The sequence below is a fragment of the Macrotis lagotis genome, chromosome 1 (genome assembly GCF_037893015.1).
Source record: "Macrotis lagotis isolate mMagLag1 chromosome 1, bilby.v1.9.chrom.fasta, whole genome shotgun sequence".
In the NCBI taxonomy this organism is placed as follows: Eukaryota; Metazoa; Chordata; class Mammalia; order Peramelemorphia; family Peramelidae; genus Macrotis; species Macrotis lagotis.
The window spans coordinates 80,682,969-80,708,176 of NC_133658.1; the positions used below are offsets into that span (position 1 = coordinate 80,682,969).

At 37.9% G+C, this 25,208-nt stretch overlaps 1 long non-coding RNA gene across 1 annotated transcript; it reads right to left on the reverse strand.

The window, feature by feature from the left end:
* Window positions 1-215: 215 nt before the first annotated feature.
* LOC141500428 (uncharacterized) lies at window positions 216-12,720 on the reverse strand. The gene is made up of 6 exons (XR_012471925.1): window positions 12,430-12,720; window positions 10,148-10,323; window positions 9,439-9,697; window positions 7,252-7,324; window positions 5,334-6,022; window positions 216-3,953 (listed from the first exon to the last, which is right to left on the reverse strand). It is a non-coding gene; the product is annotated as an uncharacterized LOC141500428 (long non-coding RNA).
* Between the last annotated feature and the right edge of the window lie 12,488 nt (window positions 12,721-25,208).

The window sequence follows — 25,208 nt, forward strand, 5'->3', positions numbered from 1 at the left end:
TGGTCAATGGATATTACCATATGGGAAGAGAAATATTAAATCATTAAATACTACCTACCTTACATCATTGGGGAACCAAGCTATGTGTGATTTAGTTCTAAATAAACATGGATGTGTAGGAATTTACACAGTAGCCAAAAAAGTATGTGAAGTCTGTATAATTTGTAAGAAAGCTAAAGTTTTGAGGAAACAAATTCATGGAAGACAAAAATCAGGTCTCTGTATATTCCAAAGCATATGTTTATTTTATAGACATGCCAAAGATAAGGGGATTGAAGTATGTGCTGGTAGTAATCATTTAACAGGATGGGTAGAAGCCCACCCTATGGTAATAGCTATAACCTCAGGAGTGTTCAAGATAATTTTTGTTTTGTTTTAGGTTTTTCAAGGCAAATGGGGTTAAGTGGCTTGCCCAAGGCCACACAGCTAGGCAATTATTAAGTGTCTGAGAGCGGATTTGAACCCAGGTACTCCTGACTCCAGGGTCAGTGCTTTTTCCACTGTGCCACCTAGCCACCCCCCAAGATAATTTTATAACAGATAATACCTCTATATGGATTAATGGAAAATATAGATTCTGATAACAGTAACCATTTCATTTTTAAAATATTATGGAAAAATAATGGAACAGTTAGGGATCATATTGACCATGGTCTAAGCATCCATTGCTTTCTTATGGATTAGAACAGCCTCCAGAAAACAATTTAGGACTACCCCTTATGAGATGTTATTTGGTTTACTCTATGATGGGGGAGGGGAGGAGACATACTATTCCAATTATGGAAACAAAGGATAAATTTTAAAGAACCATATATTGGAGTTGTCTTCTTTTAATCTTAGGGAAAAGGGGCTATTGGCACAGACTCCACCCTTGGAATTCACAGTGCACCATTTGAACCCAGGAGATTGGATCCTGGTCAAGACATGTAAAGAATTCAAACTGCAACCTGAGTTATGCTCTATCAAATGCTCCTCATTATGGAACTTGCAATTTTGACTGAAAGGGGTTGTATTCACTACACAAGGATTAAGGGACCAGTAAAAGGGGACAGATTAGAAGAAATCCTAAAGGAGGCTGGGAAGTGACCCCTACACCTCTAACTCTCCCAAAACTAACTTTGAGAAGACAATAATTGGATTAATAAATTAGAATTAATAAATTAGAATTGAACACTTCTAAATCTATTAACTATGTTAACTGACTTTACAGATTGTATGAATGTGAATCTGCTTATACTGAGATTGTGATAGGTTATCTTTTTCCTGAACAGTGCTGTGGAAAGCCAAGAGCAACATTCAGTAAGCTTTTGAAGGTGGAGACTATTAGGTTTGCATTTTACCCTGTGTCAGGGAAAGATGATAAAACAAAAGTGATTTAAAGGTTTGGAATAGGAGTTATAGTACCTGCAATACTAATGCTAGAGTTAAATTATGGATAATTTAACCAAATGTCACTAAAACAGTCCACAAATGGTTAAATTTGATGTCTGTCAAGTTTTAGGATGTAGAGACTTGTACCATCAAAGACAATTGTCTGGGAGTCTATGTGCACTGATGGAAGAGCTGATTATAGAGGTACACCTTGCTCATGGTGGAGCATTGTATCGTAGACCACCCAATTTGATGGATGCATATGTAGACCAATAAAAATTAAATAATGTACCAGTTGGGGATCTAATATTGACTATGGTCTTACCCATTGCTTTCTTATGGATTACAACAAAGATTAAAGGAAAAGATCAAAATTATTAAGGGAGAAGCTGGACCCTAATGTAATATAATGTAACCCCATATTTTTAACTATTATAGAGGCTGATTGGGACATCCACATTAGGATTCTTTAGGAAGGAATTGTTATCTGGTACTCTAAACTGAGGAAAGAGTTCTGTTATTACTATAATATCCTTAATGGGAGAAGGGAAATCTACTAATACTCCCAAATTACTGAAAATAGTAGAAACTAGAAATTTAAGACATACCATGGAGATAGAAAAAGGATAAGGAGGTACAAATGCCTGGGTAGAATGGGTTAAATATATGGTAAAAATAAAAGCCGTTATGTTTGTGCTATTTATTGGTTGTCCTACTGTCCAGATAGTACATTCCCTTTTGGTATGGAGAATCATGAGTTTAAATGTATAACTCTTCTGTTACAGAATACTCCAGGAGAGAATTGTAAAGCTTTGTCTTGCCAGTTCCTCCAATTGGGAGAGCAAAGATCAAGATTATATCAGCCTTAAGTCTTGGTCCTGGAAACCACACAACTTGCTAGGGATACCAAGATCTTGAAGTCTGATAACTTTGAATTTCACTAAGGACAGCTCTGGCAAATTTGAGGAATGAACATACCTCAAGTGGACTTCTGGTAATATTTTGGAGGCAACAGCCTTAGGCCTATCCTGCCTGGGAACTAGGTAGCTAACCTGTGCACTTGTTCCATTTACCTTGGCATTTGAAAAATAGCAATCAAATGACCTAGCTAAAGAGAACTAAAAGAGATTCACCATAGGGATCTTTTAAAGAAAAAATTTGGATAGTTTAGGAATCCCAGATGAAATAAGATTTCAGAATTTGAACTCTGTTCTGTTGGGTAACTATCAATAAAGATGTGGTTTGGATCAACTATGTTATAATCATCAAAGATTTATAAATTATACCAGAGATGCAGTAAAGGGAATAGCAGGACAATTAGACACTGAACTGAATGGCATGGAAAGACAGAATAGCTATAGATATATTAACTGAGAAAGGGAGTATGTGTGTCAAACTAGATAGTTGTACTTTTGTCCCCCAAAAATAAGGCTCCCGATGGGACCATTACTAAGGCCTTGCAAGGCTTGACTGCTTTGTCATAAGAATTAGCAAAAAACTCTTGATTTGACAACTGCTCACTGGCTTATTAGAATCATGGTTTGGTAAATGGAAAGGAATGATGACCTAAAGGATAAACATTATCCATCCATTGATTGTGTAATACAGTATTTTTGTCCTCTAGCAAACTCAAACATTTCCACTGCCCACTTCCCCCTCCCTTCAGTCCCCCAACATAGGCAAAATGTGCTTGCACAATCTGGAAACTGTCCCAATTCCCCATGAACTCTAAGCTAAAGCAGGTTATTTAGTTCCTGACAAAAGTTTTGTTGGGACAAACTTGGCCATCTTCATGAATGAATTCAAGTCAGATCTGCTGGGATTCAGAGGGCAAATTTCCACCCTTAGCCTGTGGGCACATCCACACTTGTGTTCCCAAGTCTAAAGTGCTATCTCAAAGGAATAAAGTCTACTCCTTCCTAGAAACACCGCCCCCCAAAGGGCCAACCCTCATGTCAGAACACTCAAGTGGCTGTTGTTGGCTTTCTCTGTGGTCATCTCAGAATCTCTGCCAGAAAAAATGTCCACTGAGACAGGCAAGGAGAAGGAGGAAAAATTAATTAATCTTTTCCCTGGCCTTGTTAGCTGCCAGACCCAAGGCCAATGGGCTAGGAAAAGCAGGTCTGTATTTTTAAGGAGATTATGTCACTCAGGAGGATACTATAAAACTTGGAAAGGTTTCTTAAGTCATTCATCATCTGCGATGAATGAACATAAAAATACCAGAAACCATTCCCCCAGTCTTTTTTCTCTACAACTTATTCTTCCCCCACCACTGATGAAGTGAACCCCCCCACACACAAATCAAAACCCTATACCACAGCATAAATCTTCCATCTCAAGATGGGCTGATTGGCATGTCCTTCATTACAGGAAGGGCCTCAAAGGGCATTAGTCTCTCAACCTCCATCAGTCCAGGAGAAGGGAGCTCTTACTCTCCACAGACTTGAAAATATTCATCCAAGATTAAAGGTAATCTGTTGAGGATTATTTAAATCACCATTGCCAAGACTCAGTTATTTGGAGAAGTAGAGAGGCTGCTCAAATGGCCTCAACATCCCTTCCATGTCTAATATCCATGTCTGTAAAGAAATGAAAGGTTTTTTTTAATTACCCTTTTCCATTAAAAGAATTCAAAAATATAAACTTTTATATAACATTACATACATTCAAGTGAAACTTCCTGGGGGCCTGGGGGTAGCTAACTTCAAGGCTTTCAGGCCACCCTGGAGGTTGGGTAGACATGCCTCAGTGCTTAATTATTGAGCTCTTTGTTTCATTAAAAATAAAAGCTCTTATACACACACACACACACACACACACACACACACACACACACACACGTTCACTTTTACATTAAAAAGGATAAACATTATCCATCTATTGTGTAATATAACTTGTAAACACATTATTTTTGTCTTTGAGGTACAAACTTCCTACCTATTCAGACCAGCCCCCATTTCTCCCAACTATACGATGAAGAAAAAAATCATCATCATTCTGGCAGAGGAGGGAAAAGGCAAGGGCTGGAAGACAAAATCTTTCCCCAATCATCAATGCTGCCTTTTTGGACTGTGCTCTGTTGTCAGTATGACCAACCCCGTCCAGCCAACCCTTCTCTGGGAGAAGGGTTTGATTAGGAAAAAGAGGATTAGAAACAAGAGGGAATTCTTTAAATAGCTAGTATTGTCTGTTAGGCCAGGGTGTCCTTTTAGTTAGGAAGTACTTAAACTCATAGTCCAGTATAAGGCATTTGGGCCCTGATGCCTTTAAAGTACCCAGAAATACCACCAAACTAGTAGACTGTTCAAAATGCATTGGCTATGCCAGTGAGATGTCCACTGACTTTGACCAAAGAGAGTGACATGTTTTCTTGGGTGTTGAGGAGGGTTTTACAAACATCTAAGCTGCAGCTGCAGCAATGGCCCAAGCCATGCTGAAGGGTTAATACCCATTCTGATCCTGGGAAAGGCCATATGCTGGTTTCTCCCACCCAAGGTCCCCCATCACCTTTGCATGAACTTGGTCGTCATTGTGTGTGCCAGATACTCCCTCTAGGAACTAGCCATTCCTGGAGGTTGAATCCTGGGAGGGTTGGCTACATACCCAGAGGTTCAATGTTTAATTAATTTCAGAACATTGGCCATGTGCCTTCCCAGATCATGCATGACTCTTCACATGGTCATGTGAGTACTCTTCACATGTCCTGGTTAAGTGCCAAAAATCTTATATAAGCCTATTGGACATTGTGCCACCTTTGTCTAGGACCCCCCTTAAAAGTCCCTAACATTGAGCAGCCCCTTGGAATTTCACCCATGGAAAGGATACTTTGCCTGGGATATTTTCCCAATTGGGACTCTGAAAGCTGTAACCCCCAGAACTCCCCAGTCGCTGTTGATTCAGATGTTGGTGCTACCCCAATTGGTGATGTTTTCTTCTTTCTCCTCTATGCTTATAATTACCTTAATTATCGTAGCGGGATTGTTGCTATTGGTATCTTCTGTTGTCCTTTTAGCACGTGTTCTATCCTGTGTATGTTATTATGATTTTGCTTCATTTCTTAATCAATTCATTATCAATCATTTAAACTTGTGAGCATGACTTTTTGTAGGAGAAAATCGAAACCAAAACTCCTTAATCAAACACATGCCTCCCGCAAGAATGAGATGGAGGATTATAGCTGGTGGTTGATTTCTTCTTGAAGGAATTCGTAGGTAAGTGAATTGACTGAAAAGGAATAGTCATTGTCAACTGGGTGATGTAACTCCTGTAAAGTACTGAATTCCCTCCTTCCTCTAAGTCCCAGTACTTTTAAGTACAGAAAGGTATGGAGAGTTGTACATCTGCATTCGTTGTTTTACCACTGCCAGCAGGGAAAGCCAGTGGTCCAGGTGAGCCAGGTAGAGATGTTTGTCACCCGAGATGCAGGAAAAGGCAAGTCAAAAAACAAAAAACAAAAACAGGCAAGTTAGACCCAAAGAACAGACGAGGGGGAGCTCTCGGCAGCCTTGGTGTTAGGGACTCAGGAGTGGCTGATTTGGGGCAGCCCAGGTTGGATCTGCCCTATGACTCTGACAGCCTTCTTAACTTTGTTCATGCCCTGGGACCTCTCTGGGCAAAATCCTCCAGTCTTTGTTTTATAATCAAATACCTAAGGAAAACCAAAGATTAGTCAATTCAAATTGACATTTTTTTCCCTCATTCTAGTTCCATGTCCCAGGTTAAGAAGCCCCACCCTATCCATCCCCAAGTTGTTTTCATTGCCATAGTTTTACAGATGAGGAAAACTAATGTTCAGAAAGGTTATTCCATCCTTAAGAATCTTCTCTACAAGCCAGTAGAACATAAACTCCCAGTGAAGGCAGGAACTGCTCCATTTTTTGCCTTTAAATCCTTGCCCCAGACTAAAAGTTTGATGAACTGAATTGCTGACTATTAGAGGTCAACTATTCTTTGCCAGACTTCTAGGGCTGGGAAACTCACTACCTCTTGTGCCAGCCCATTCCTCTTTTGAATTGGTTCCATTAGAGCATCAGTTCTAAAAGAGTAGGAACTATTTCTTGTTTGTAGAGTTGAGCAGCCCAAGCAAAAGTATGAGTTCCCTTAAGCAACAGTAAGGTCCCTGGGCTGATGAGGTGAAAAAATACAGATTATATGAGTTCAAATCCTTACTTGGCCACTTATATAACTGCTACTTGACTATGCAAATTCCTAGAACTCAATGGGCCTCAATTTCCTTTTCTATAAAATAATCTGAGTCTGCACTTCCTTTTAACTCCTATGAGTTGGAACAAATTTTGGATCTTTGATCTGTTCTGTCTAAAGCTTTCTAAAAGCAAGATATGGAGAACCTTTACAATTCTGGGTTTTTAAAAAACTTTTTAAAGACCATTCAATAAGCTGATGTTTGTAGAATTAATCTTTACTGATCCGGGTGTTGTTAGTCTGAGAGGACTCAGGAAGTCCTGATTTAGACAGCTGATGATTACAAAACTGGGAAGCAATTGGTATACAATCCCCCCCCACTCTTTATTCATCATCCTACAATCAGCTCTAAGGTAACTTCTTCCAGAATTCCTGATTCCTACTCCATAACAGATCTCTTCTCAGGATGTTTTTTAAAAGTATAAAGTAAAACTTCCCTAGGATTGATCACACAAACTAGTGAATGTATGAAGCTAGATTTGAACTCAGGTCTTCCAGCTTTCTATCTACAGCACCACTTACCTGTCTAGGTAATTTACTACGTCACTTACGAAACTGAGTGAAATAAAATGAAATAAACTATGGTCTTTATAAGACACACCCCTGTGTAGGAAGTTCCTGCTCCCTCCCAAGCTACTGGGACCAGCTCCAGTGTTCCCCTTCCCCAAGCCTTACCTTCAGCTGGATTCATTATGGCATCATGAAGTAGAATGGTGTTTGATTAAAGAGTTTTGGTTTCTATTTGCTCCTACAAAATGACATGTTCATGCCAACAAAAAAAAAACAAAAAGTATATTTAATAAAGTGATTATAAAACAGGTAGAAATAAATCAGTTTTATAGCAAAAATAACCAATAAGTCCCAATATAATAAAAGAAGAGCAAAGCCTATATAAAGATAGATATTAAAAGAAAACATCACCAATTGGGGGAGTACCAACATCTGAATCAACAGTGGCTGGGGAGTTCTAAATCACAGTCTTTCAGAGCTGTGATTGGGAAAACGTCCCAGGCAAAGCATCCTTTCCATGGGCCAAAGTGAGGGGCTGGCCAACGTTAGGAACTTTTAAGGGGTCCCAGACAAAGGTGGCACATTGCCAATAAGCTTACATAAGTGTTTTTGGCACTTAGCCAGGACATGTGACGACAACACGCATGACCATGTGAAGAGTATGTGCATGACCTGGGAAAACTGGTGGCCAAGGTTATGAAATTAATTAAACATTGAACCTCTGGGTGGATAGCTGACCCTCCCAAGATTCAACCTCCAGGGATGGTAGTTCCTAGAGGGAGTATCAGGCACAGGGAAAAACATCCAAGTTCATGCAAAGGTGATAGGGGACCTTGGGTGGGGAACCAGCATATGGCCTCGCCCAGGATCAGAATGGGTACTAACCCTTCATTTGATACTGGAAAGTTCCCATTAATGAAGAAACATTATGAAAAATTCTTCTTATCTTTAAATACATATAGCAATTACATATAAACAAGAAAACTAATATTAATAATAATAAAAATATAGGAAGAGCTATAGCATTAAATTATCTAGTGGTCATAGGAGAGGAAAACAAGAAATAATATCAATGATGATTAAATCAATAGTTTAAAAGTGAGAGGTCTCAAGTAGTTTACCAACAACTATGAGGTCTGTATTTGGTGTTCATTAAGAGTGCTTTAGAGAATCAGAATCACTTAATATTTGTGTAAGAGGTTCTAAAGACAAATATATATTTGGAAGAGGTAAAGATTTGGGTACCCAGTTAAGAGTTATTTTATCCACTTGGGTCAGGGGAAAAGTAAAAGAAAAGCATCACCCTACCAGTGGAGACATATACTTCATATAACATAGAGAAATTAGACTGAAGGTATATTGTGAAATCACAGAGATTAGAGGAATGGTCCAAAAGACAGGGCTCCAACTGCCATGTAACCATTCCACACACTATTTCTGAATTACATACAATACAATCAGCTAGACTATGAATGCAAAGTAATCATATAGCACAAAAGGAATAACATGAAAATTTCACATGGTTATAAGAGTATTGACCTTAAAATGAGTAATAGTGCCTATACAGGAAGTATAAGTACAATGAGGAGAGGTTACAAATGCTACATACAATCCAATGGTCTCTAGGAAGATAGTTCCTAAAAGCATTTTCCTACAATTTGACATTTCCTGATTGTAGTAATCACTAAGCATTTTCCTTTTTCAACAGCATGTTCATGTTTTTCCAGGGAACATCTAGTCCAGTTGAATAGGGCAGAGGTATTAGCATCAATATGCTAGTTAGCTAAGGTAGAAGCATTAAAATGGTTAAAAATTGTTTTTCATATCTTAGGGTTAGTTGGTGGGATAGGACATCATGGGCAACCATTGAGCATTAACTGTCAAAGCCTGAGCAACATCCTGTCCAGCACTGTGCAGTCTACTGGCCAGGGCTTCAAGATCTACTGAATTTACTAAGCCCAAACCAGTTCCAGCCCCACCAAGTAGGGTATCATACCAAACACATTTTTCCCTTTTGCTAGTTCAAATCTTTAGTATGGGGAAAGTGATATTATAACACAACAAAAATTTTGGGAACTTTGAGATACATTAACACAGCTACAGGGAACTCTAATCATTGAAAGAAGGCTTTTGCCACCATAATAATTTAACATATTCCACATAACAGATATCAATTTATAATGTTGGTAGAATTACAAGATATTTGTCCTGGTCCTTGGTGAGACTGAATGACAAAATAGTCTCATGGGTAATTACCCATCTAGAACAGTTTTGTATGGCACTGTCAATGTGGGGAAATCTAGTTTGTGGAGTAGTAAATGGAATGGCCTTAAGGCAGCATGAGGTATTTACCTGAGAACATACAGTGGTATTCACTATGGGGTTATTGCTTATCAATACAGTTTTCACAGGAGAAGTTGCTTGCCAGAAAGTACAGTATTCCAATGAACAACACTGCATAGTTGGTTGGAAGGACAGGTGAAGTTATCTTGTTGTCTGGAAGATGTGGAGTTCTTCCATCACAAATGGACATGGGTGTGACTGAATCTCAGGAGGGCTCCAGGAGTCCAAGAGGCTGATCCATGCAGAAGAAATTGCACCCTAACAAACACTTCATTCACATAAAAACACTTGAGTTAATGGAACAGTATATACCCTATATACCAGTATATACCCTAAATAACAGATTACAACAGTATTATCTTTGCCTTTAAAATGTGACCCATTATCACTCTGTATTTGCATGGGAGGATCATAATTTAAAGTTATAATATCTAATGTTTTACAAGTGTTCTTTTGAATAGCTCTTCTGTAGGGGCAGGCTATAAGTACTCCAGAATAGGTGTCCACATAGGTGCAGGCATATTGACACCCTTGACTAAAAGGTAAAGGCCCAATAGAATCAATTTGCCAAATCTGGGCAGGCAGAGTGCCCCTTCCTATTTCCCCAATAACAGTGTTGGGAATTGGTCTTTCCTTAAATAATTGACATTGGGTACATTGATCAGTAACTTGTCTTAACAGTGAAGGGGGAATTGATATGCTCCGAGCAAGGGCCCACCTGTGAGAGGCTTGGGGTCCTAGATGTCCTGCAGGTACATGGAGCTGTCTGGCCAAATTCAATAAATCTTAAGGTTCCTCAGTTTCTTTAGGAGCAATTGCATGATTCCAGTCTTTGCCAACCATCTACATATGCATTGTACTCACGTTCCAGAGCATCCACACTGGCATGGGTATCTACATGAAAGACTGAGACATTAGTATACTGGACCCAAATACATATATATTTTTTGTTGGTTTTTTTTTAGGTTTTTGCAAGGCAAATGGGGTTAAGTGGCTTGCCGAAGGCCACAAAGCTAGGTAATTATTAAGTGTCTGAGACTGGATTTGAACCCAGGTATTCCTGACTCCAAGGCCAGTGCTTTATCCACTACTCCACCTAACCACCCCGAAATACATATATCTTTCCACATTTCATGACTCCAAACTTCTTTCCCATGAAAATCCCAAATTTTTTGCAGGCCACATGGGCATCTAAGTGGTTAGGCCATTTGCTACTGCCAAGGTGTCTATAAAAAATATGACATTGTTTCCTCTTCTCCTTTTCAATACTTGATATACAGCCATCAGTTCTGTTTACTGACTGCTTTCCTGTTCTTTTTAAAACATTATTTGCTACGGCCTTCCAGTACCTAATTTGTCCTAAATATTTAGCAGAGCCATCCATGAACCAAGTGTGTTTCTTTTGTTCAGGACTCAAGGCATCAAATCCTTGATTCCATTTGACTGGTGAAACTATCTTCTGAGGGGGAGTGGTCAGTGGAGACTGCACTGAGGTTAATTCACTTTCTCAAGCAGGGGAGGGACGTCAGATTTTCCTGGTTTAGCTCTGTTCTATATGTAGTATTTCCATTTAATTATACTGGACTTCTGTGCATGTTCCATCTTATGAGAGACCAGAGTCCCCATTTATCTAGTTCATAATAGGTATTTAGGGTCTTAACAGAACTTTATGATTTAAAGGGAACTATTCAGTTTCTACTAATGCCCAATATGCAGCTAACAATTGTTCAAAAGGAGTATAGTTCTCTCCTACAGGTAGAAGCAGTCTAATGTTAAATTTTTTAAAATTGTCCCCAATCACTTTTAAGAACACATCTCAATTTAGTACAGATCTGGATTGCACAATCCCAGAAGAAATTCCATAACTTATTAGTTGATTTACAGCTCTATATTCTTTCCTACTTTACATTAATTTTAAATCAGTTTTCAAAACTTCCAAAACCAATATCTTATTTATACAAAATCAAACTTGCTAATACCGTCATTCTGCTTTAGCTTCCATAAATTTGATACACTTCCAAAAAAAAGAAAGCCAACCTTCTCTATGCCTCTTCATTTTTCCTTGCACCCCTTTCATTATTCTCTTCACAGGTCCTTAAAACCAGTATTCAGACTACACAACTTGCATTTTCTCTTAACATACTATTTAGGCATATTTCAGACTTTATTCATCCCCTTTTCTTCTTCTTCTTTTTTTATTTTAACACATACTGTTCTTGACCAGATCCAATGGCTTATTTAAAACCTTACTTTTTACAGCTAAATAGGCATAATTCTATTTACAAGTTCTTGGGCAAGATTTTTCTATATGTCCCTGATTCTATTTATACTTAAAATTTCACAGATTGTGATGGTCCTTCTACTTCAGCAAGAAAAATTTTTCATCAGGTAAATTTAGAGACATCCCCCTTAAAATGTACTAATTATGTACTCCGGGAGAAAGGGAACAATCATCATCGAGTACTACTTTTTTGGGTAATAACTAATCTTCATCATTATTTTAACTTGCTTTACCAAAATTTGTTTTCCTCCCAAGCCTGTAATTTTAACAGAATTCCATTTCTAAATATGATTGCCATACATCAAAGAGGTCTCACCCCAGTATCAAAACAAAACAAAAAAACTTTAGTAACAGTAGTATGTCCATTTTTTCCAATTAATAATTAACCTCACGAGAAGCCAATAATTCCTCTGTTTGATCTCTCTTACTGGGGTTTGGTCACTATTTATTATTCTCCTTTAAGACAGGTCAATTATGGGTAAAAGGAAGGTGCCAATGGAGTGGCCCTAATTTCCCTATTTCTACTTTCTTGTCTTTTCTTCTGTTTATTATGAACAAGTCAGGAGGAGGGAGTCCATCAATCTTATTCCTATCCACTCCTGCTTGTAGAAGGGCAATAAAATCTTTTCAGGACATTCTATTTTTGTACGTATCTTGAGACTGACCAGCAGCATATTCACCACTCCTATATTGAGATTTATTGCCATAAGTATACTCACAGTTGCTTGAGTTCTCTAATTGGGAGATTTTGTCCAAAACTTCTGCCAGAGGCTTGCCTGTAATTATTAAATTTTTGTATCAGTGGGGCCCCTCTGGCCTAAGGTATTATAGCGGGCCACTCCAACCAAAGCCAAATCATATGTATCTGTATCCCCCACCATAGTATGAACTTCCTTTTTATCAATCTTCCCTTTTTTCTTCCTATATTTAAACTGTGACATTCTAACAGCAGCTTTTCCAGCTACACTCTGATAATTGCATATCTGATCTCCTAAAATAAAGTTCTGACATTGTAGAATTCCTTCCACAACCATATCTCTCTGATCCCACCCCCCCCCCACCCATTACAGACTCCTGCCATTTCTTTTCCTTTTTTCACAGTTATTTGCTTCAAACATTCAGTTACTTCTGTGGGAGACCCTTGTTTCATACGGCTTCCCCTATCTTCACATGGCCCTGTGCCATATACCCATTCTCTAGCAAGGGATGAATATCGTAAATCTTCCCAACCCAATATATACATATCTTTCTTTTTCTACATTTTTCTTAAAAAACAGCATTTTGTAGAGCAGATCCTATTCGTGATGCCAATTATGCTTGATTAAGGAGTTTTGGTTTCTATTTGCTCTTACAAAATGACACGTTCACGCCAACAAAAGAAACAAAAAGTATATTTAATAAAGTGATTATAAAACAGGTAGAAATAAATCAGTTTTACAAGCAAAAATAACCAATAAGTCCCAATACAATAAAAAAGAAGAACAAAGCCTATATAAAGAAAGATATTAAAAGAAAACATCACCAATTGGGGGACACCAACATCTGAATCAATAGTGGCTGGGGAGTTCCAAATCACAGTCTTTCAGAGTCATGACTGGGAAAATGTCCCAGGCAAAGCATCCTTTCCATGGGTGAAACTCTGAGGGGCTGGCCAATGTTAGGGATTTTTAAGGGGTCCCAGAAAAAGGTGGCACATTGCCAATAGGCTTATATAAGCTTTTTTTGGCACTTAGCAGACATGTCAAGAGTATGCGCATGACCATGTGATGAGTACGTGCATGACCTGGGAAGACTGGTGATCAAGGTTATGAAATTAATTAAACACTGAACCTCTGGATGGGTAGTGAACCCTCCCAAGATTCAACCTCCAGGAATGGCTAGTTCCTGGAGGGAGTATCGGGCATAAGGAAAAATATCCAAGTTTGTGCAAAGGTGATAGGGGACCTTGGGTAAGGGAACTGGCATATGGTCTCACCCAGGATCAGAATGGGTATTAACCCTTCAAATGGCTGTGCTCCCTGCTATCCCTGCAAAACCAACTCTAAAAAGTTAGCCTCCCTAAGGAAACCACTGGGGCGCAATCACTGGGACCTCAACCCAAACCTCTTGAGGTCTGGCTTTGTAAGACAAAAAAAAGGGAAAAGGCATTTACCATCAGGTGACTTTTTTGGGGGGGTTGTGAAGGGATTCAGGGGTGAGGGAAGGACAACAAATGCAGCAAATCCTAATGGTCCAGAGAATTTGAGCTTCTTTATTGAGGTCAGAGAGCCCTAGGAAACCACCCTCAGCAGCCCTCTCTTCCCCTCACATTCAAGGGTTTTTTTTTTTCTTACTCTCATCTGCCCTCTCCTTACCCCAGAAATACTAGCAGTTACATTTACTCTATTCAATTCAATTCCTAGGTTCTAGCCTGGACAGAGCCCAACCCAAGGAGGGTGGAAAGGCAAGGCAGAGAGAAAAATGAAAAGAGGGGATCTTGAAGGACAGTGCAAAGAGGAGGCAGCAGAAGAGCTGACTTCAAAATCTGACATCCTCTCTTACCATCCCCATTCAGTCTTGGAGGGAGTGACTTCATTTCTCTGGACCTCAGTTTCCCCAGCTGTAAAGTGAAGGGACTGGACTAAGTATGACTTTAACAATCTAATGAGGCAGTTCTCCAGAATTGGAATGGGAGATAGACTGGGATGGTAGTGGAAGAGGGGACTCTGGAGATGCCCAATATAAATTTAAACATACTGTCAGCTTCTCCCCATCAAGGACCCCAATTCCCCCAACCAAATCAAGTCATGAGCATTGTCCAAGGAATTCTACTTCCCTGGAGACTGAGATTTGAGGACAATGCCAATTTACTTATGTTACCACTGGAGAATGGGAGGGGAGCTGAGGAATGAAGTCTGGCCTTCCACTGACTGGCCCAAACAGTCAACAGGAAAGGATAGGCAGGACATCTCTAGGCTAGATACAGAATGTCTTTAAAACTCACCAACCCCCAGTGGGGCCTGTTGTGGGGACTGACATTACCAAAAGTAAATATCAAGACAATTCCTAGGTGGTCATAACTAAAGATGCCCCCTCACCCCTCGCCAGGATACATCCCAGTAAACATTATCAATACATTTCTACAGAACACCCAAGGGACTTGGATTATTCAGGTCTGCTAGTCAAAGGGGTAGAGAAAGACATGACAGGTCACATCACCCTAGACTCACTCAGACGTGGCTCCTGGTAAACTGTGACACCACCATCCCTCATCAGTCACCACCCACAAGGACTTCCAGGAAGAGCCAAGGTGGCAGAGCAAAGCTAACCTGCTCCCAGTTTTTCCTACCAAAGAGAAATGAAACCTCTGCATCAAAATTAAAACCACCAAGAAAAAGAGAAGATCCAAAGAAGTTTTCAACTGTAGACATCTTGGAGGATCTTCAATGAAGGTCTGTCTCTTTGTGGCGAAAGGGGAAATAAATCCCACCAAGTTGGGGGAGGCAGGAAAGCCAGCAGGAAGTTAAGACTCAGTGCAATCCAGGTCCTGACAGTTTGACAATAGCATGGGTCTTGGCAGCTAGACGCAAGCCATCAGGGAAGGTCCCAACCCCAAACAAAGTCTGAACCCTGGGAACACTGGGGCAGCAAAAGACAGGACTGGGTCTGTCTTTCAGAACATACCACTGCATAGTCAGAACTGGGACATAAAGAAATAAACCTCTGCAATGGCAAGGCCTTGGACTGCTTAGGCAACATCTTGGCCAGCATCAAGCCAGCTATCACACTCCAGCCACAGCATAAAAAGCTTGGATCTATACTCCCTATACCCCAAAAGCAGAGTTCAAACAATAAAAATGAGCAAAAAAGATAAGAGTGCTCACTCTAGAAAGCTACTTTACAGATAAGATGCTAATAATGCCATGTTGGAAGAAGAAAACAGTGAAAAATTACTCAAAGGGAAAATCTCACAAAAGTCTATGAACTGGATTCAAATCCAAAAGTTCATAGAAGGTCTTAAAAACCAAAGAAGAGAGAAAGAAGAAAAATGGAAAAAAATGAATCATGCAGGAATATTATGAAAAATTGACCAAAGAAATCAACTCCTTTAAAAGTTAAAAAACAAACAAAAAAAAATGGAAAAAGAATAACTCTTCAAAATATAAAATTGACCAACTGGAAAAGTAAACACAAAAGTTAATTGAAAAGAAAATCCTAAAAATTAGAATTGAACAAATAGAAACCAATGAATTTACAAGACTAAGATTCCATCAAAGCTAAAAAAAACTGAAGAAAACAAAGTACCTTTAGGAAAAACAAATGACCTGGAAAATAGATTCAGGAGAGAGAATTTACAAATAACTGGACTACTAGAAAGCCTAAATCAAAAAAGAACCTGGAAGAAAATCTGCATGTGAGGAATAAGGTGGTGTTTGGATTCCACAAGAATGTGAAGGGAAATTGTTAGTTTACAATTACAAAGACTTGGGTCTTCCTGTATTGTTGCCCACAGGCAGGTGTGTGAGTAAGACAAAAATTTAGCCTCATTTGATCAAAAAAAACAGATTACATCAGGTCTGCCCCACCTAGTTCTAAATTAACCTAGGTTCTGTGTCCTCCCTTTGTGCATGCTCAAGAATTCTAGCTCATTAGTATAATGAGCAGGGTGGGGAAAATGTAAGGGGATGAATATAACAACTAGATTTGTGACCCCCAACCAATGACTGGCACAAAGGGGCAGGAAAAAAGCCTTTCAAAGTTCTGGGATTCCTTACCCCTCTCCCCTTGAGGGGCCATTTATTAAGATGTCAAAGTATTCATGAGCCATTTATAACAACGCAGAAAATTATCAGGGAAAACTGCCCAAATCTGCTAGAACAAGAAAATATAGCCATTGAAAGAATACATAGAATTCCTCCAGAAAGAGGGGGACCCAGGATAAAAACTCCCAAGGGCTGTTATAGCCAAATTCCAGAACTCTTAAATAAAGTAGAAAATACTGCAAGCAGCAAACAGGAAACAATTTAAGTACAAAAGAAACAGAATCAGACTTACCCAGGAGTTATCAGCCTCAATATTGAAGGACCAGAGGACCTGGAATGCCTTATATCATTTCAGAGGTCAAAGGACCTAGGATTACAAGGCATTACAAGGCAGAGTGTTATACCCTGCAAAATTCAGCATATACTGTCAGGGGGAAAAGATGAATGTTCAATTAATGAGAGGACTCCCAAAATTTCCTGACAAAAAGACCAGAACTGTACAGAGAATTCAATTACCAAATACTTGACTCAAGAGATGCATAAAAAAGTAAATGAAAAGGGGAAATAAAAAACTAAACAAATGTTATTCAAGACCATCAAATTGTATACAATCCTAAAAGGGGAGATACATCACTTGTAACTTGAGAATTGTATTTCTCTTAGGATACTTAAGGGGTTGAATATAATCGAAGAGACTGGACTAAAGAGGATATGGGTATGATTGGTCTTGTCTCTCCATTGAAGCAGACCAAGATGACATCACTATGTTTTTGAGACAAAACCCCTGATGAAAAACATGGATCTTTAAATTTAAGTGTCTCAGTTTCCTTTGACCTACTTCGGTTCTACTGTCCTCACAAAATTTAGCACTTTCTCTGATGAGGGCATCATAAACTGGGCATCCTCAGGCAGGGTCTCCCATAACTTAGACAATCAATTGTAAAGTTCTTAAGTGAGACCTTAAGAGCACTTTGAGATTCTTTAGTTAATTAAATCAAGGTGGAACTTAATCCATACTTTATTTAACAAGGGATTAAGTATCCTGAGTGGGGAGCTGGAGGGGGTTGGGAGCTGGGGGTGGGGTGGGGAACTGAACAAATAGTTCATTAAATGATTTGGCTTTGGTTGATACTTTGATTGTGAGTGTCCTTGGAGTAAGGGAAAAAAATAATTATAATTTGATGTAATTCACTACTGTGAAAAGTATAATTCTAATGAGACAGAAGAGGGGAGGGTATTTAGTGAGTTAGGCAATGTTGCTTATCAAACAATCATCAATCAATCTGTGATTGTACTTTGCTAGCTTTGAGTTTATCAAGCAATCAGTTAATCAAGCTGTGATTGATGATACCTGATATTTGATTGATAACACCAGGTAAAGAGGCACAAAGATTTTTAACATTAGAGGGAAAGAAGGGAGGATATCAACACTGATTAAATTCTACTCAATAAATTTGGCCCAGAGAGGAATAAGATACATTCCCACTTGGGTTTAAAAATTGATCCTAATCCACAGGGATGGCGGAGGGTGGGGGAAGGGAAAGATAAGGGAAGAACAGACTGATAAAGGGAAGGCAAAGGTATGAGTGAAAATAAACTAAATAAACTAAAAAAATTAAATTTAAAAGAAAAGTTAGAGGGGGAAAGGGAGTAAAACTTTGATGAGGAGTAATAAAAGGAAAAGAAAGAAAAATATAAATGGGGAAAGATAGCATAGAGGGAAATATCGAATTAGTAATCTTATTTATAAATGTGAATGGGATGAACTGTCCCATAAAATGGAAGTGGATAGGAGAATGGATTAAAAACTAGAATCCTACAATATATTGTTTACAAGAAACACATTTGAAGTAGTGAGATACACACAAGGTTAAAGGTAAAAAGAATGGAGCAAAATATATTATGCTTCGGATGAAGTTTATAAAAATCAGAAGTAGTGATCCTGATCTCAGATCTCAATAGAAGGAAGAAGGAAACTACATCTTCTTAAAAGGCACCACTGGTAATGAAGTATATCATTATTAAATTTGTGTGTACCTAGTGATGGTATAGCATCCAAATTTCTAGCGGAAACCCTGAATGAATTGCAAGGGACAAAGCAAAACTTTAATAATAGGGAACCTCAACCTCCCTCAGAACTAGATAAATTTAATCACAAAACAAACAGGAAATTAAGAAGATGAATGAAATCTTAGAAAACTTAGATATGGTAGAAAGCTTAGTGGGGAAAGAAAAGGTTATACTTTTTTTCTGGTACCTATACCAAAACTGATCATGTACTAGATCATAAAAACCTTACAATCAAATGCAGAAAGGCAAAAATAATACATACTTCTCAGACCATGATACAATAAAAATTACATATAATAAAGGGTCATGGAAAGATAAACCAAAATTGGAAACTAAATAACTTAATTTTAAAGAATAAGTGGTTCAGGGGCGGCTAGGTGGCACAGTGGATGGAGCACTGGCCTTGGAGTCAGGAGTACCTAGGTTCAAATCCCACCTCAGACACTTAATAATTCCCTGTGGCCTTGGGCAAGCCACTTAACCCCATTGTCTTGTTAAAAAAAAAAGATAACCAAATTACCAATAACAAAAATGAAAACTGTGAGCTAATCATCAATGAGGAGGAATTAAAGAGATAATTTGGAGCTACTTTGCAGAACTGTAGGCCAATAAATTTGATAACCTGAATGAAATGGATGAATATTTACAAACTACAATACAATATGTTCAAATTAACAGAATAGGGATTAAAATTCTTAAAGAAACTGAATAAGCCATCAAACTCCCTAAGAAAAAGTCTCCAGGTCCAGATGGATTCACAAGCTAATTCTACCAAACATTTAAGGAACAATTAATTCCTGTTCTACATAAACTATTTTAAAAAAGAGGAGTACTGACAAATTCCTTTTATGACACCAACAGGGTTCTGATACCTAAACCAGGAAGAACCAAAGCAGACAAAAAAATTACATCTAACCCAAAAAATTACATCTCCCCAATGAACATTGATGCAAAAATCTGAAATAAAACTTTATCAATGAGATTACAGCAAGTTATTATTGGGATAATATACCATGATTAGATAGGATTTATACCAGGTAGTCAGGGATGGTTCAGTGTTAAGAAAATACTCAAGATAATTGAGCAATGGCAAATTCAACAGAAATCATAAGATTATCTCAATAGATGCTGAAAAAGCCTTTGATAAAAATATCTATTCCTACTGACACTAGAAAGTTTAGGAAATGGAGTATTCCTTAAAATAATAAGTATTTATCTAAAACCATGAACAAATATTATATGTAATAGGGATAAACTTGGAGCATTTTCAGTTAGATCAGAGGTGAAACAAGGAAGCCCGTTATCACCATTACTATTCAACAATTGTATTAGAAATGTTAGTTTTAGCAATAAGAAAAAAATTGAAGGAATCAGAATTGGCAATGAGGAAGCAAAGCTTTCACTCTTTACATATGATATGATGGTATACCTAGAGAATTCAAGAAAATCATCTAAAAAATTCCTTGAAACAATTAAATTCAGCCAAGTAGGAGAATATAAAATAAACTCATATAAATCATCAGCATTTCTATACATGATCAACAAAACCAAAGAGCAAGAGACAGAGACTATATAGAAATCATTAAATACTTGGGAATCTACCTCCCAAAACAAACCCAGAAACTATGAACACAATTATAAAGTCAGAAATAGATAATTGAAAAAATGTCAATTGTTCATGGTAAGGTTGAGCTAATAAAAATGACAATTCTACCCATATTAAATTACTTATTCAATGCCAAACCAATAAAACTACCAAATAATTATTTTACCAAGGTGGAAAAAATAGTAATAAAATTCATCTGGAGTAACAAATGTCAAGAATAGCAAGGGAACTAATGGGGAAGAAAAAAGGAAGGTGGCCTACCTCTATCAGATCTAAAACTATACTATTAAGAGGCAGTCATCAAAAACGTCTGGTACTGGGTGAAGAAATAAGAGTAATGGATCAGTGGATTAGGATAGGTTCAAAAGAAACAGTTGTAAATGACTACAGTAATCTTTTAGACAAATCCAAAGATATTAGCTTCTGGGATAAGACCTCATTATTTCACCAAAATTTTAGGGAAAACTGAAAAATAATATGGCAAAAACTACACCTATATCTCACACCCTATACCAAAATAAGGCCAAACTGGGTAAAGGACTTAGACATAGGGGATGACACCATACATAACAGACCAATAAATACTCTATGGAAAGGGAAAAATTTATGACCAAACAAGAAATAGAGATTATAAACTGTAAAATGAATGATTTTTGACTATTAAATTAAAATGTTTTTTTGCACTAATAAAATCAATGCTGCCAAAATTAGAAGGAAAGCAAAAATCTGGGAAACAATCTTCAAAACTAAGAGTTCTGATAAAGATCTCATTTCTAAAATAGAGAGTTGCATCAAATTTGTAAGGTTACAAGTCATTCCCCCAAATGATAAATGGCCAAAAGATTGAACAGTTTTCAAATGAAGAAATTAAAGTTATATAAAATCATATAAAAATGCTCCAAATCATTGATTAGAGAAATGCAAATTAAAACAACAATGAGGTATCACCTCGAACCCATCAGATTGGCCAAGATGAGAAAAAAGGAAAATGATCAGTCTTGGAGTGGTTGTGGGAAGATAGGTTGATTGATACATTGTTGGTGGAGTTGTGAACAATATGGAACTATGCCCAAAGAGCAATAAAACTGTTCGTACACTTTGACCCAGCAAGAATATCCAGAAGAAATTATAAGAAATGGGAAAAGTCCCACAAGTTCCAAAATATTCATAGAAGTCCTTCTTTGTAGCAGCAAAGAATAGGAAATTGAGAGGATGCCCATCAATTGGGGAATGGTTAAACAAGTTATGGTACATGAATATTATGGAATATTGTTATTCTATAAGAAACCATAAATAGTCAGACTCTAGAGCAGCATGGGATGACTTATGGGATCTGATGCTGAGTGAAGGGAGTAGAACTAAGTAAACATTAACAACATTGTGAGATGAGCAACCTCGATGGAAGCAAGCAGCAACTCTCATAGCAGTTCAGAGAACTAGTACAATCCTATTAAATGTATGGACAATGCTTTCCCCATCCAGAAGAAAAAGAAAACCAAAAAATACCCTTCAGAATCTGATGGACACTACATTCACTTTTTAAAAAAATCTATTATGCATTTCTTTCCCTTAATCTTAATTCCTCATACCGAAAATGACTAATCTGTATGTTGATCACAAATATGTACAATCTTAACCTGACTGTTCCCAGCTGGGGGGTGGGGGTGGTGGTGGAAGGAAATTTTGTAACTTAAAAATATACATGTACATATGAATGAATGTTGAAAAACTTCATAACATGTATTGGGAAAAATAAAATATCAATTAAAAAACTCACCACCCACCAAATAAAACCCAAAGCCTACCCCCCCAACTATCCAAAACCAGTTGATTCTATCTCCCTAATATCATTTATTTCACTTTTTTCCTTAGTTCTGCCAGATTTTTATGGACCCATGTTACCACCTGAGTTATCATGATAGTCAGCTTTAAACAGGTCATTGATAGCCTTTTTTAAAAATATCACTTTCATTTCCTCTCCTTTCTGGAAAGCTTGTGTCTAAGAATGAAAACAGAGGGAGGGGAAAGGAGCTTATTTACATTAACCAACACATCAGCTAAGACTCCCTTCCATTTACATAATGCTATAAAAAGTTAAAAGCTCCACATAATTTTTTAAAATTTTCCTAATTAAAAAAATGTTTTCAACTACATGTAAATATAGGTTTGAACATTCATTTTTCTAAGGTTTGTATTCCACATTTTTCTCCCTCCCTCTTTCTCTTCCTTCCTCACTCCAATTGTCAGAGTAATCTAATATAGGTTATACATGTAAAATTGTTAAACCTACTTCCATATTAATCATCCACATAACTTTCTGTAATATAAAAATATAAAAACTTATGTTCCATGTAACAACAACCTAATAAGATAGTGTATACTACTGGCCACTTGATCTTTGGCAGATAAGAGAAACTAAGAGGTGAACTCCTAGTTACCAACTTTTCACTTAAGTTTGAGTACCCTATCAATCACCAGTGGAGAGGGCAATAGCTCAAATACGCTGAGGCTATTCAGCAATGGGGGAACAAAATACAAAGTATAGTGTATGGAAAGTTGACGGCTCAAGGAAAACTATAGACATGACCTCCTGGGAGCCTCACGCCCCTGATATTCTAAGAAAGGAAAAAAAAAAGATCCAAGCATAGATTTCAAGCAAGGCAGCTTTACAGAGATCTACATTCTCAAGGACTTCTGACCTAGAGTAGAACTCTGGTTGTATCCAGGGGAAAGGTGATAAGGTCAGCAATACAGGCAGCAGTGCCAGCCCCAAGGAATTTTACAGCAGCAGTTGGGGACGCATCTGTTGGCTTAAATCCAGCCATGATGCTGGTTTTCTTCTACCTCCCAGGAGGCAGAGAAAAGGTATAAGGATAACCTCCACTGATTGAGCAAGACAAGATAGAGGAAATCTGTCACAGTCTGGGATAGGAGTCAAAAAAGGTAGCACTAGCATCAACTGAAGCCAAGGTCTCACTTTACTAGTCCCTCATTCCACTAATCTCCCATCTTTCAATGGGAACTACTCCTTTGCAAAAGGAAGAATCCAGGAAAACTAATATTGACCAAAATATTCTGCTGTTGTCTATATTGCTTTAAGCTACATTAATTAACAAAGCTTTGCAAACAATCATCTTGCAAATATTATTGTGAGATATACTACTAAACAAATATTGATTTTACACAGAATGTGGAATTCTTTCCAGAGGACTGTGGGAAAAAGAGGTAACTGAGGAATTCTAGGTCCCTCAAGTCCAAAGTTTTCAGGAATCTGTTTAGAGGTTCTAAACAAATTTGAAATATTTCATCCTTTAGAGTCAGCATTTTGATAGCTCATGCCAAACTCCCTACTCTCTTATATGCAGTTCTACCTGGAAAAACAAGAGCCCCCCACACACACCAAATAGATTTCTGGAAATTTAAACTAAATAAACTGGAAATTTTGGAGTCAAGGTGTAGGTGTAGGTCTTGGTAACTAACTAGAATAGCATCTGACCTAAGCCACTGTATCATTAGTGAGGTTTCTTTTGTCTAAAGCAGGGGTGGAAACCTTTTTTCTGCCAAGGGTCTGCCAATATCAATCATGGCTACATGTGGGCAAACAGTTAATTCACCCCTACAAAAAGGTATTAGTATTTATTGAATTTTGAGTCCCACTTGTGGAGGCCTTGGCACCATCAGACCAATATGGCATGGGCTGGAGGTTCCAAGTAATCACATTTCACTTTACAGCTTACAGAAGACTCTCCTAAACAATTTGTGAGATGGAAAGGGTGTCATGTGACTTGCATAAGTCACACAGCTCAAATGGGAGAACTGAGATTCCAGCTCAGGTTGTTTTGATTTCAAACTCTTAATAAAAAAGTCTAATACACTGAGAAAGTAAGATGGTGAAAGGATGGTAAAACAGTAATAGCAAATGCTTCACTGTCTTCTTTCAATGTAATGTAGTATAAAGTAAAAAGTACTAAACATATAAAAACTGTATGTGAGTTTACCTGGGCAACTTCGAATAATTTCTTTTGTCTGAATCCAAGTTTTTACAATTGTAAAATGCAGCTAACACTATTAAACAAGGTTGCAAAGGAAAGCACTTATTAAAAACACTACAGAGGGACGGCTAGGTAGTACAGTGGATAAAGCACTAGCCCTGGAGTCAGGAGAACCCGGGTTCAAATCCAGCCTCAGACACTTAATAATTATCTAGCTGTGTGGCCTTGGACAAGCCACTTAACCCCACTGCCTTGCAAAAACCTAAAAAAAAACACATTACAGAATCTATTGTAGTAACCTTCAATTCTACTTGAAGTAGGAAAAACACATTCTGGTGAGGAAGCCTAAAATGTGAATCCACTTTTTTCTTGTTTTTTTAAATTAATTTTTATTAAATATATTATTTGAGTTTTACAATTTTCCCCCCAATCTTACTTCCCTCCCCCCACTCCCCCACGGAAAGCAAGCTGTCAGTCTTTACTTTGTTTCCATGTTGTACCTTGATCCAAACTGGGTGTGATGAGAGAGAAATCATATCCTTAGAGATCAGACAATAAGATATCCCTGTTTTTCTAAGTTGCATGGGATAGTCCTTGAACTTTGTTCAAACTCCACAGCTCCTTATCTGGATACAGATGGCACTCTCCTTTGCAGACAGCCCAAAATTGCTCCTGATTGTTGCACTGATGGAATGAGTGAGTCCTTCAAGGTTGAACATCACTCCCATGTTGCTGTTAGGGTATACAGTGTTTTTCCTGGTTCTGCTCATCTCACTCAGCATCAGTTCATGCAAATCTCTCCAGGCTTCCCTGAAATCCCATCCCTCCTGGTTTCTAATAGAACTATAGTGCTCCATGACATACATATACCACAGTTTGCTAAGCCATTTCCCCAATTGAAGGACATTTACTTGATTTCCAATTCTTTACCACTACAAACAGGGCTGCTATAAATATTTTTGTATAAGTAATGTTTTTACCCTTTTTAATCATCTCTTCAGGATATAGATCCAGTAGTGGTATTGCTGGGTCAAAGGGCATGCACATTCTTGTTGCCCTTTGGGCATAGTTCCAAATAGCTCTCCAGA